Source organism: Wasmannia auropunctata, unplaced genomic scaffold (assembly GCF_000956235.1).
Source record: "Wasmannia auropunctata unplaced genomic scaffold, wasmannia.A_1.0 LD336116.1, whole genome shotgun sequence".
Taxonomy (NCBI): Eukaryota; Metazoa; Arthropoda; class Insecta; order Hymenoptera; family Formicidae; genus Wasmannia; species Wasmannia auropunctata.
Genome location: NW_012026774.1, coordinates 2,867,986 through 2,880,440, shown reverse-complemented (window position 1 = coordinate 2,880,440; position 12,455 = coordinate 2,867,986).

The window sequence follows — 12,455 nt, the reverse complement described above, 5'->3', positions numbered from 1 at the left end:
GGAGGACTCTCTTCGGTCGTGGAAGAGGAGGAGGGGGGAGGGCAGAAATTTTTATTTTCATCACCGATTTCGACCTGTGATCTCGCCGACGCGACGGTAGCTGACCCCGTCCCGGAGAAATCATAACGATGTGTTACATTCCTTCTCACATAAATCAGGAAGCGAAGACGACCGAATTGCGCGGTGAGATTGGCTGTTTAGCAAACTAACTGCTGTTTGCGACGTGCCGACGTCTCTTCTTCGGCATTAATAATTAGCATTCAGCTATGCGTACGCTGCTGAGGCGATTTAATGATTATCCTTTAGCCGCTACTTTCTCAAAATTCTCGACAAAATGGAAATGCACTAGAAATAGTGCTGTCATAGATTAACGAGAAGCTATATAACTAAATTTATTGAAAACTTTGCTTGATATTATAGGATTTTCAATTCCAGATAGATGTATCCCACAATTCGCGATTTTAATGATAGATTTTTTAGTTTGTATGGCTTCGCGCGATTTTCTCTCAGTGAAAATCACGCGACTTCAATAATCTTTGAATAATGAGCGATTCAAGAAAAAGATTTTTTCGCAAATTAAATTTTAAGGGAATAAACAGATAGCGAATTATATTATATTCTTTAAGTTAAGAGACGTCAATTTTTCACTTTAACAGAATCTCGGTTTGAAGTTTAATTATAAGATTATACGACGTAGAAAATTGGAAAGTTGCAATAAATCACGATCTCCCTGACATTTTCGCCAAGAAAAAAGATCGACTCCAAATTGGTCGGGAAGGTGATTGTAAAAATTAAAATCGCGACCTGTGGGACATTCTGTGAACGGTGTGTGTTTCAGTCGGAGAAAGAATGATACCTTCAATCCGAAGGAATCTGAGAAAAGCAAGTGTTGTCTACTCACCAGTGTGCGGCATGGCGACGAGCGATCACGTGCTGCCGTATCTGAAACAGAGCAAGTACGCGGTCTTTAAGACTTTTAACGGCAAACTGCAAGTCGGTACACGGTATGCACAACGTGAAACGTAATGCGCATCGCCGTATTAGATCCTTCGGAGTGGCGTATCGCGAGCACACTCCGTGCGCGCTCCGTGTGTGCGTGTTTTCTTACCGCGCGACGTATTATAGAGTATATAGGCGGGAGTATAGCCTTCGCCGTTAATGAATTTAAATGTATTCAAAGGGCGCGCTTGACGCTTGACATGGCAACCCTTAAATATGCAACCGTACCGATAAGGGAAAGCGCGGCAAAATATTGCCGCCGGTAGCCGCAAACCGTGACTCTCATTCCCGAAACAGATCGCGGCGAGATCGCGGCGCGGTCTCTCCGCTCTCGCGAGCCGCGCCGACAACTTCATTTTCATATTTCAGTTTTTTTTTTTTTTACGTTAATTGCATAAATTACACCGCGTCGCGACACGAAATTCTGGATCGTGTCGCGCCCAGGTGGACGGGGATTCGCAATCTCTTCCTATATACAGTCACTCGTCAGCCGATGTCCCTCTGACATTTCCCACGTCTAACGTAGGCGTTTAGATTCGACGTCTAATGATTGTCGCGGGCGTCTAGAGAAAGAAATCGCGATTTGAGAACTCGCGCCGGACAGAAGAAGGAGCGAGCGGAAAACTACGTGGAATGCGTGCGTAGCGTGGCGGGTGGCGTGTACTTTGTGATGCAAATTAATGCACGATTACCGAAACACCCCTCGCCCCCGCCCTTACGGCGGCCACCGGCGACTCCTTACCCTCGTATAGTTACCCTTGCCTACCTTCGCGCAGGTGTATGTGTGGCACAGCGGGGACGTGTTTCGAGGTATATACGTGTAATAAGTACGATCCGCCTCCACCCCCCGTGACTCGATGCTTACCCCGGCATTAGGCCTGGTTACACGCTCGACCCCTTTCCTCTTCCCCAGCTTCTAATCTGATGTAACTATTACATACGTTACGCGGGGGTATCCATATAGACGAAATGGCTGTGCGCCGCGCGGAGTCTTGATGAAAACTCATTTCTGCCCAACCATCATCCGCGCCGCGTCCTCGTGGCGATGTACTCCACTTTCCAGCCAACCGCTAATTTATATCCTCGATCGAGGGAACGTACGTTCTTTCTTCATGCCCCGAAAGACGTGCCCCGGCAAAATAATTTCTAACCACCGTCCTCCCCGTCTCTCTCATTAATTCCCTCCGTACGTATACATTTTTCCCCGTAAACGTAAAACGAATCCGTAAAGATCCGGCAAATCCGCGGCCACGCGAAGCGACGAAGCCTTCGGCCTCTCGCGAAAAAAGCGGATTGCACGTGTGTCGTCGCAGCTCGAAAGACTACTAAATTCCACTCCGCGCTGCGATTTCAAGGTGTCAAGTTTTACTCGTTAAAGGTATATATACGGTCTACGATCGCGCGCGTTGTCGGCTCGATTCTCGACGACGACGACGACGAACGGCGAAGAATGTATGAGCTTTTTGTCACGAGGCGGGATTACTTTCGGCCCGACGTCGACGCTCGCCGGGCAATCTCGTTGGTCCGCGTCCCGCGGGGATGAAGGTAGCCTCCCGTAATGAGGATTGAGCGATTATTATAAATCAAACGAACCGGGGGCCCGCGGTGAGCCGGAGCGTCGCGTTTCTCGCGTGCCACGTGTTTTGCCGATGTTACTCTCGCGAACACGTGTTCCGCCCCCTTGCCTTTTTCCCCGTTCTTTCACCGTTTGCTCTTCTCGCTACCGTAAACGCATGCAAACGTTGCGAATGAGCGTTGCATTCTCGCGCGACGCGCGCAATTTTTATTCTCGTATTAACCATGGAAAAAAGAAAGATAAGAATGAAGATTTATAAAAATGATGTAGATTGTAGATCACTACTATAGCCAATTCTTAGATTCAACTCGAATTCTTATTAGACCGTCATTATTCGTGAATGATTAAGAAACCTTTTCTATTCTTATTTAAAATACGTTATTATTATATATATTCTTTAAATATATTATATATTCTTACTTAAAATATGTTGTATTAAATATGTTTTTCTATTTTTTTCTATTTTTGATATAATCATCATTAATAGAACAACCTCTTTTTAATAATCTCTTTCTCTTATAACTAAAAAATATATAAAAATTATATTTTTTAGCGTTAAGAAAGAAAATAAAAGCACGCCACTTATATGAAAAACATAAAATCTCAATCCATCGGTCATTCCCGATCGATTCGCAGATATGAGATTTCCGGCAACGGAGCGAGCAGCACGAGTCGATTTGAGAACCGCGGCAGAGTCGCGGTAAATCGCCGGTAAGGTCACGCTTTTACGTGTAAGCCCTAAGCGAAATCTAGTTTTTGTTTATTCATTAGGCTACCCCGCGCTTTAAGTGGTACGTGAAGGAAGGCCTCCGCCGCAGCAGCGACGTCGGGGAGAACGCGAACGGGGGAACCGCGGGGGAGAGGGTGGAACCGACCGACCGACCGACCGCTGCCGTATCACCGATACGCCACCAGCCATAAAAATCTGAATATATTAGGCCTACATGCGCACGACATCTCGCTCGGATCGTGAACACGTTACCCGCGATAATCTACGCTCGTTTCCAGCACACTTTGCACGTTTATGCGTATACCAGAGGCGACTACCGTGCGAATGGGTTACCCTTCGTCGTCGTCGTCGTCGTCGTCGGCGCTTCTTTCCTCGCCACCGGTTTCGAATCGAATTATCCTGTTCCAATTAGGAATTGTTTTGTTGGTCGCGACAATTTGCCGCGACAATTTGATGGGGGGAATAAAAAATTCAGAAAGTGCAAATCAGAATCGTCGAAATGATCTTGCTTGATTTCGTCGTGAGAGAATTCCGGAGAAGTCGAGTTTGTCTATATTTCTCTAGCAGGATCGCTTAACAAATTAATCAGGAAAATTAATTTTCAAGCGCATGCTTTACGTGCTCTTTATCTGCAACTACGTTCAAGGTTAACATTGACGTACTGCGCCCGAGCAACGTTCATTTCATCTTTCGCAAATCGTGTCGTGCGGCATTATCTCGTTCGTCGATGCGCCGCACCGACGACGAGGAGGGGGACTGACTCTGAAATTCAAGATTTTTCGAGCTTCCGCCGAGAGCGGATAAGCTTTCGAGAACGCGGTAAGAAAAATCGGCGGGAGGCGCGGGTGGCGGAGGGAGAGAGAAAGAGACCGTGGGGGACGGGCGGGAGGGCGGGTAATTAGAATAATTCGGGCCGCTGTGGTTCACGCCATCCGGACGAATTTGCATTTTAAATGAAGCGATGGCGTGCCAAGGGCCCCACCGTGCAGGCGGAGAGAAGAAGTGAGAGAGAGAAAGAGAGAGAAAGAAAGAGAGAGGAGGAGCGAGAGAGCGAACGAGAGCGGTAGAACTTTGTGCTTTATAAGGAACTTTAATATTTATCGCTTATATCCCGACCGAATATAAGTATATGTATATATCCGCCCTTTCCTTCCTCGCGCGACCCGCCACCGTCGCCGCCACAGTCACGGGGTTCGCTCATGCTCATGCTCGAAGCCAATCGAGCCCCCGCAACTTCCTTCTCGGTTCTCGTCTCTGTCTCGCGGCCCCCTCGCGGTCCCACTGCGTCGCCGCGCCGTCGGATCATTATCGCGTAATTAGCACCGCTGATTTTCGTGTCGCGTCATCGCACACACGCACGCACACGCAACCAATGATTTCAGCTTCAATCTGTTCCGCGCGACGCACCGCGAGGATTCCGTCGTCGATTCCGTCGCGCGATAAGACCGGCTTCTTTTTTTCTTTTCTTATATTATTTCGAGCGCCATACAGGGTACTTATACACGAGATAATCTGTCGTCGCATGTATCGATAAGTGTCGGGAATTTCCGATGCGAGATACCGGGGAGGATGCATCGCCAGCATACACGTGCGCCGCACGAACGCGGAAGTACCTTCAAGATGCGTAATATATTTAGGTCAGAGATTTTATTACCGCGTCTCAATGAAGAATAATTTCCGCTTGCCAGGAATATATATAGTATATAACCTTTTCCGTTAATACGCAAGAACCACTGCAAGCGGTAATCGCGGAAAGCGCGTCGATGCATAACGAGATGTACAATATATATACTTGAAGAAGGTTTAAAATCAAAGTAAACATTTCGAAAAAAAGTGCAAGATAGCTTAAAAAGGTAGATACAGTTGAACGTCCGCTAAGAATCATTAATCGCCGTCCCGCCAGCCCGACCACGGATTTTACGTCGGCGACGTTCGTCGCCGATGCGCGACTCGTATATTACGACGAGGGGTGAGTTTTTCTGGATACGCAAATACACGGCGTATCGACATTCATGAGAGTCGACGTTGAGTTACCGTCGGGCGTTACGTCGTAACGCGATAGGTACCGAGCGAATAATGAGACGCGAGGCGGATCGGTCTAATTAGGGGGCAAGAAACCCGCCGGGACAATTTATTTATCCAGCCGGGGCGTGCACGGCCACAATTACACGTGGAAACGTCCATCACGGTGGGTTTTCCAGCGAGATATATAGAGAAAAAGGGAATCTCAGCCCCTTTAAAGTACGTACCTGTTGATTTTTTTATGGTATCGGTCCCTGGTACTCCTCAGCTTCCGAGTGGCAGGGTTTCGATCTTCTCGAGGACCTCCCTCGTAACTATAGCTTCGCATTCGAAGATGTCCCACGTTCTCCGTTCACCTCAGTTTCCTCCCGATATGCCGTACTTTCCCATTCAATTCGCCGACATTGCATACGTATACGACGTCGCGTTGCCGCGCCTCGAGTCCTGGCGAAACGTCGTCGTCCTGGCGTGCGTCGCGCGCTCGTTTCACGCAGGAAGTGACTCCGCTTTCACGGCAATGGAATCGTGGATGCGACACGAAAGCCGGAAAGACGGATAGAAAAAGAGAGAGAGAGAAATAGGGAGGGAGAGAGGTTGATTGTGTATAATGGTGCACCTACGAGGACACGTCAGATGACAGGAAGGTTTCTCCCAACGACCACCTTTCCCCGTGTGAACCGATGATCCGCTCTTTATCTCGGCGCTTCCTTCCGTGCGTCGTCCGTTCTCTATTTTTATTCCGCTCCGATAGCCGCCGCAACGTCCGCGGCCGGCTGTCCTTGATGAAACCGCGAGGTGGATGTTCTCTCTTTACTTGGAGAACGCGCGCATTCCCTGGCTCCTTTAAAGGCCCGAACAATCATCGAGATCACGTCTTAACCGTCCCGTCAGCAGGATCGCACTCGTAAACTGTTCGCACGTCAGAAGCAGTATCCCAATGTCGAATCTTATATCGGTCAATCTTCCTTCAGGTCAAAACTGTCCTCGTCGAGACTTCTTAACAATCCGTCCTCGCTGTTCCACTTCCACTTAAGTTGGGCTCACTAACCACCGCGCTCCGGACTTCCGACTTCTCGGGAAAAGCCGTAACCGCCGGAAGTCGCAGTCCCGCGATTCCTCGACCGTTTCCTCCTCTTCTCGGCAGACGACCGGCGCTCATCACCTCTCTCGTACCCGTGGCGCAGAGAGCACGTGCAGTTACTCCTGGTAGCCGGCGGAGTGGCAGGTCCGCGCGACGCGAGGGCAAACTCGCGGTGGAGACCGCAAACTGCGGTCGGCCGCGCTCGGCGAACGCGCTCGAGGAGAAGGACGTGGAGCGTCGACGAGGCGGAGGCAGGAGGGAAGACGCGCGCGGCCACAGGCACGGGCTGTGCCAAGCGCGAGCAGAACGCGCGGCAAGGGCGCGAGAGCGCAGCGAGAGATACACGCGCGCGCGAAAGAGGTAAGAGAGAAGGAGATGAAGAGAGAAAGACGGGAGCGCAGAGTGGAGGCGAGAGAGAAAGAGAGGCGGTCAGAACAGGAGGATGATGTGGACCACGCGGAGGACACGGCGTGTCTGAAGTGGGCTCGGCCCGCAAACGGGGGTTACGGGCTTTGCTTTCGGTCAGGTCCCCCGTACCCTCTGCCACCGCCCGTGTCTACTCCCTGACTCGGTCGTACGCATCGTGTGTGTACAGCGAAGTGAGGAAGAGAGAGAGAGAGAGAGAGAATGCGTGAAAACGAGAAACGGACTGAGAGGGAGAGACCGAGAATGAGAAGGGGGGGAGAGAAGGTGACGGTAGCGTGTCGTCGCGTGCTGGATGTTGTATCGGGCAGGCCCGCGTGGCCCGTGGCTCGTGGCCCGTGGCCCGGGTTGTGCCCACGGCGAAACGCGGCCCGTGGCCCCTGCCGGGAGACAGAGAGAAAGAGAGAGAGAGAGAGAAAGAGAGAGAGAAGCCGCAAGATTGGAGGGGTTGACGTCGAAGTCAAGGAGAGCGAGAGAGAGAGACAGAAAGAAAACCCGGGGGTGGGCGGGCAGAACGCGTTCTCCCTCGTACATACCACTTTGCCTTGCCTTCTCGTCGAAGCTCCTCCGAAGGGCTCCTACTCCTTCCTCCTTCTCGTGCCCTATCGCGTTCTCTCTTTCTCTCTCTCTCTCTCTCTCTCTCTTCCTCTCCGCCTTTCTCTCGCTCCCCCGCGCGCTCATGTGCGCGCGCACGCACGCACGCTCGTGCGCGAGGGTAGTCGGGAGAGCCGGCTCTTTCTCCCGGAGGTTGGTTCCGTGACGTCCCCCTCTGCCGCGTATCGTAGATGTAATTAAAGGGTTTCCACGCGGGGCCCGCCGCGACGGCGTATTTCGTATAGGACCGCACGAGATCCTATAATACGAACTATGGCCAAACGATAGCTTTTCGAAGAGAGTATCGATTTACGCGTTAAAAAAACGCTCCCGCGGAAGAATTGACCGAGCGCCTTTTCGAAATACTGATGTGTTTCACGCAAAGTATTTCTTCATTCCATCACGTTCGCTTCATTTCAAATCCATCGCTCGCTTTGCATCGCTGTTATGTGCGATTCGCGCGATCTTAGAGCCTTTATGCGTGACAATTATATACGTCTTTAGAACACGCCGCGTGTTATGTCGAAAGTTCTTCGACGCTGCGAAACTTTTCCACTGTGACGCGCACGCGAGTGCAAGCACGATTGCTCGCTTGCGCTTCGCACAACTATAGCCTTGAGTATCAAGTGTTAAAGAATTTATTTTATAAAGAAGATCTTTTAGGACGTATTATTTAATTTTTCTTTTCTAAATAGCGGCAGATAATATTGAGAATTTGAAAATTTGGTATTGGTACAACACCAGTATTAAAAAGTTATGAAGCAATAGGGAAAAGAGAGAGAGAAAATTGATAACCGTTATATGGAAACGTCAAATTAATTTACTCTTAAATGTGCTTAGTGGCAAGTGGAGAACGCCTGTTAATTCATAAACCTTTTTCGTTACTACACATTATTGATTTAAGGGTTTATATTTCCTGCAATATCATATGCAGTTCTTACTATAAAAGTTTTTTCTTTATCAGAATCCTCGCAAGGTATTTAAAAATTTCAAGACACGCACCCATGTTTACTAACTCATAAAAAATTTAGCATCGCAAACTGTGCAATATTAATTATTATCTGTTAGGTTAATCTGTTAGGTTATCTGTTAAATTAAATGACAAACTAATTTATACTATATTCCATGCATTATATACATTTGAAATTTTTTTAAATCTAAAAATGACATTAAAATAACGAACATTCAGCGTTAAATCTGGCCGGTCCTAAATTTTACTCGCTAACTGTAAGGGGTGACGTTCAATGTCAATAGGACAAAGAGGCGGGCGGTCGCGTTTAGCGCTAAATGTATGGCGCGAACACGGACCTTTGTCTCGTTCGTTAAACACGCGAGATGTTTGTAAGCGGGAGAGGTTGTGTAATACCCGCAACACCGTTTGAAGAAGAGACGTAATCGGCTGGATGTGTCGAGACACGCAAGAATCCATATACGAATCGATAGTCCGTCCTCCCTCTCCCCCACCCTCTCCCCATATACGAATTCCACGAAGATCGAAGTACGAGATCGCCTCGCGAAGCTCCTGGCACGGACGCAATTTGAGTCCAGTCCTTGGCTGAGTTCTTACGCAAGAGGCGTATCGTTTTCTCGACAATTATATACCCAGGACCCCTTGTCTCGTGCGAGCCGGCATCGCCGTATTTTAAAACGATCTCTCCTCCAGCGGGCTATCCGCGAAATGCCATGGTTCGACATACCTCGTCGAGTCTCGGGGAAGTCTTTTATCGATCACGAAGGACGCGAAGGTCGGATGGACGGTATACATCCGCACGATTCGAGAGGTTTCGTCCCGCCGAGAAATGGTAATTTGCGGGTATACTCTCGCGCGAACGTTAGCCCGCTCGCTCGGCTTTCGCGTGCCTCTACGCTGATCATCCTCTCGTCCTCTCGCTCTCGTTTCGCTTCTCCCGCCGGTTCTAGATCACGTTCGCGCGGCAACGGAAACATTATTTCGAGAATCACAGAGACTCGAGAGGCTGCAGCACCGCGAACGTTTGTTGTCTCGTGTATAGGCAAAACAAGCGAAATGCTGTTTCGAGTACATATCTCAACGGAGAGTCAATTTCTCGTTGACAAGATGAGTTAGCGCGTTTCGCAAGTTTCGTGGCGTTTAATGTATTGGAGTGTCGAATGACAAATAAACACGAGGGTAACCCTCGGCCGCGTACCCCGGTTTCCTGTAACGACCCCCCGTGGAGTGATTGTAGGACCCCTGGACTCCCGATACCCTTGCACCCTCGTCTCTCTCTCCCGATGTTGGCGCAGGTTGCGCTCTTTCACGGATCATCGCCCGTTAACCATGTATTTCCGACTCGTTGCGGTCGGTCCAAATGTTATGTATACCGTTGGATCTCCCCAACACCTTTGTCCGACTACTTTTCTTTTTTTTTAACTCTTTCTAACGAGGAAAGAATTGATTTCGCTGAAGTCAGAGAAACGGACGTATCTGACTTAAGTTTCATTTTGGATTGAAGATTAAGAGCAGATTAATTCTTTTTTGCGTACGTCGATATGTGTCGTCTTCGTATTTTGTGCGTCTTTTGTTTGTTTGCTCGGCTCGCGTGAAAGCCGTTAAAAAACGGAAAGTGGACGTAAGAATTTGGGCGATTATTACCTAGATATATCCGCGCACGTATACGGTTGAGAACGGAAAATAGGATACGAAATTACGTTACCGCATTACCTTATCAGATTCGACATAATAGCGGCGACGGGACAACCCCTAACAAGGTAGAGATCGGATCATTACGACAAATTAATTTATGGCCGCCGCGCGGAATACTCCAAGGAGGAAGGTTGCGAGGCGTATCTGACTGGGCTTCGAATGTGTCCTGTGTGCTTCGGGACAGGTGAGCGATTTTCACAACCCTCGAAGTACCATCCCCTTTGCGTCCGCCCGGGCTTATCTGACAGACTTCGGTTTTCGCTGACGACATATTTCCCCAAAGGGGCCCGATATTCTTCGTCGTTATAATTAGGTAATAACGTCGAAGGGTGCCATTAAGATTTCCGCCAGGCGCGTCTTTTCGTTGACAAAGTCACGTGAGATTTGGATACAATTGTTGTTTGATCAATTTATTCCGCACGCGTATAATATTTTATTGGAAAGAATGAAGGATCGCAGAGAGATGCTCGCAAATAGAAAAGATTCCTGTGTTTCTCTTTCGTGTTGATTTTTTTCAAAAATGATCTCACCTAAAATATGCAGCTGCCGCCTGTCGATCCATCAAAGATATTAGGAACGCGTCCCTTCCCTTTTCGTTCGTCTAGAAATCGTCTTTTTACCGCGGCTATAACGCCGCAGATTTCACGGCGGCGGCACCTCGATCAAATATTAATCTCATGGATGAAATTGTAATTTATGGAGAGGCGACGGAGAGGATAAGGAATCTACGAAAAAAAGAGTGTGCAAGGTGCACCCACCATTTCTATAAGGCTATTAGGACGGAGGCAGGTAGGCCGGGCCAACGGATTTCCTTACTCTCTATCTCTCTTTCTCTCTTCGAGGACGCGTATAGAAGAGAGTCTTTAAGCCCTCGGATCTCGCTCCCAAACAGCTAATGATTTTTCCGCAAAGTCACTTTTTGGGAATTCGTTGGCGTTCCCCGCGTATGTAGCGGCCGTGCGGCATCGCGTAAAGATAAACTAAATTATCATTCGCGAATAGCGTACCATTTTTGGCCGCACATTACGCGCGAGTATCAACGGATATGGCTGGCGGCTGGATTAAACTGTTACGTACGCCCTCTTCCACTTACTTACCCCGTCCGTCAGATATCGAGCTTCGAATTCCGGTCAAAGCTACCCTGAGGCAGCGTCGATTCCCAGAGTCGTAGGATCGATGACCAACGTACATCACCACCACCCTCTCCGCGTCCCACGTCTCCCCTGCCGACCCCGCGCGCCGGCCGCCCCGCCGGATCTCCCCGGCTCTCTTAACGACGATGATAATATCGCGCGGTCTGAGTGGCCCGATGACACCCGCGCTGATACACCCCGGCCCTGTCATTGGCCGACCCGCCGGATGGATGGTATTAGGGGGTTTCGCCGATTGGCGGCCTCTTTGGAACGCCCAGGAAGGATGCGCAGCTGCCAGGACATGCGTAATCCGTCGGCTTGATCGACGTCGAGGGAGTAACGCACGACGTAACGATCATTCCCACGTAGTAGATGCACCACCACCTCGCCATTTCTTCCCCACGGGCAACACACTTGACATTCTCCGCCGCCGCGCGCCGACCGCGCTCGCCTGCCTTTCACCCTTAAACGTAAAACGCGACCGCGGTTTGAATTTCAGCGAGTCGATTTGAAGTTAAATCCCCGCACACGCTGCTTTAAAAATTAATTGATACTGTCTAAAACTGATGGTGCACGTCCTTTATAAAATCCAAATGCCGTTTAAAAATTAACTGACACTGTCACATTTGTCTAGAAACAACGTGAGAAATTTATGTGAACGATACATGAAATATTTATTTCACGAGACGTCAGACCAAAACGAGGCTTTCGAATCGCAGATTGTTTGTTTTTTTGTTTTTTTTTGCAAAAGCTGTTGGTGGACTATACGATACCGCGGCCGTCGCAGGTGCCGCGCAAATCTCCACGAACGCGTGGAAAAAATTTTTGTTATTTGAGCGCGCGGTTTCGGGGAAACCGAGCGCTCGGAGCGGCGAGCGGAGAATTTCGATAATTGCGAGCAATTGCTTTATTATCCCGGCAGCAGGTGCCAATAATGGGCGGTGCCTCATTCTCTGTCTGTCGGTCCGTAGCTTCGTTATACAAACAGTTCATCCTATTTATCCCGTCGTTTTTCTTGCATCGCTCTGAAACTAAATCCCTGAAGGGCAAAAGCAACCTATACAAAAATTGCAAAGAAAACGATTCGTATGTAACATGTTCCTATTTTTTTTTTAATCCCTTCAGGCTTGAATCTTTCTTTTAATTTTACATAAATTTTGATTTGAATAAAATCAAAGAAATAGTCAATAAATGAATTTGTAACAAAAAATATACATTAAGAGGGACATTCT